We start from the raw sequence: 2,078 nt of genomic DNA on the forward strand, positions 1-2,078 counted from the left end.
TTTAGTTTGACTCTCTACATTCATTGGGTTCATGTTGGAGTATGTGTCCTCAACAATAATGCAATCACATAGTTAAATCTCATATAAAATAATACATAAGGGATGATTCAATATATGGTCAAATGATCAACATTAATTGGTAATGATTGGCTGACTAGAGTTTGACGTTACTGTCGTTTGACGGATCCCTTAAGGTCACACCTATAGGACAATTCCCTTAACTGATAAGTTAATTAATTGTATGTTGATACAGATTAATTAAATCCTTAAATTGAACAAATTTTTATCAATGAGTGAGAATTATATATCTTACTGTAATGTGATTAAATAAGATTCAATTTAGTAATTAATATGTTATATTACTAAAATTGATTAATGTTTATAAAACATTTGAGATAAGAGTAATTAGTTAGTTATAATTACAAATGTTGTAGATTATATTAACTAAATTCAATATGACCCATTTTACATACATGTAATTGTGAATTACTTGTTAATTTGTTAAATGTAATTTATTTGATTTAAAATGATATTTAGTTTGTTAAATATGCATTAAAATGTCTAATGACATGTTATATGTTACATGACCTACAATATTACATTTGACAAATTTCAAAAATAAAATGGAAGTCCATTTTATGTTAAGGGAGCCGGTTTTATAATGGGTAGGTTAGGGTTGTGTAGTTGATTATTTTAATAGGTTAAATATAATCATTACACCTATCTCCATTAAACCTACTCTACTGTTTTTGGTAAGACAAAAAGGAAAAAGCATGCCCTTCCCAAGGGCCTAAAAACCGGCACCCCCCTCCCCTTTTAATATGAGATTAGTTCTCATTTTTAATGTGTGGAAACTCTTATGCTCTCACTCTTTTCTTATCTCATAAATTAGTTTATGTTCATAATTTTTTTCAAAAAAAATCTAATATTATTATCACAAGAATATTAAATGTAGTATTTATATTAATACTAGATTTAATAATTTAAGGTTACTAGTAATATTATCTAGTTAATAATATTATTAGTGTTAAGGGTAAGTCTTGGGTGCAACTAAGAAGAGAGTTTCTAATTTGGAACTTGGAGGATCATCCTAATGTTATTAAGCTCAAGAACAAGGTTAGGAAGGTGTCCTACGTTGTGCCCAAATCAATCGGTCCACCATTTAGTAAGGATAAATCCGTTTTTTCTCCTTATTTCATTTATTTACATATTGCATGCAACTAGATCTATTATTCTAAATCAGTGACTAATTTAGAAACTAATTAGAGGAGTCTAATTACGGGTTAAAGAACCTAACAATTGGTATCAGAGCTTTGTTGATGCATGCAAATCGTTTTTTTTTTTTGAGTTTTTTACGAGTTATTTGATGACTAAAATAAAAACCGAAATCTTTGTGTCTATATAGTATATGCACGAAATTTTTCATGCATGAATAAATTCTGGTCCTAAAATGTTTTAGGTCATTTTAGATGATTTATGGGATTTTTTTGCTTATTTTTATAATTTATTGGATAATAATAACATTTTAATGAGTAAAATGGTTGTTTAATAACTAAAAAAGGTTATTTGTTGTTTCTGGCCACGAAAGTTTAATATGATCTCTCATGAATAATTTACTTATTGTATGTAAAATTTGAGATTAATGTGATTATTTTTGAATAATTTATGATTTTAATGGTTAAAATAGAATAAATCGAGATTATATAAGCAAAAAATAGCTAAAACGAAATTTATGGCATGAAATTTTTTCCCATAGTTGCCCATATATTTAGAACCTCGGATTTGAAAAAAGAAAAATCAATTTTGTTAATTTTGTGTGTTTATTGATTTTTTATGTGATAAAATCGATAAAATGCAACGTTATTAGTCATAAAATTAAATTCGAAATTTTTGGTTGGATTTATATTTTTCAAGGATCTAGAAATTATTATAATATCTTGAAAATTTTGATTTTTTATTTTTCATAAATTTTGTGATTAATTTGGAATTAAGTTGTAAAAATTATGATTTATGTTATTTATTCATGAAATAAATAATAGTTGATTTGTGAGCAATTTTTATTGAATTTTTGGGATCTG

This window comes from Silene latifolia, chromosome 8 (assembly GCF_048544455.1).
Source record: "Silene latifolia isolate original U9 population chromosome 8, ASM4854445v1, whole genome shotgun sequence".
NCBI classification, from domain to species: Eukaryota; Viridiplantae; Streptophyta; class Magnoliopsida; order Caryophyllales; family Caryophyllaceae; genus Silene; species Silene latifolia.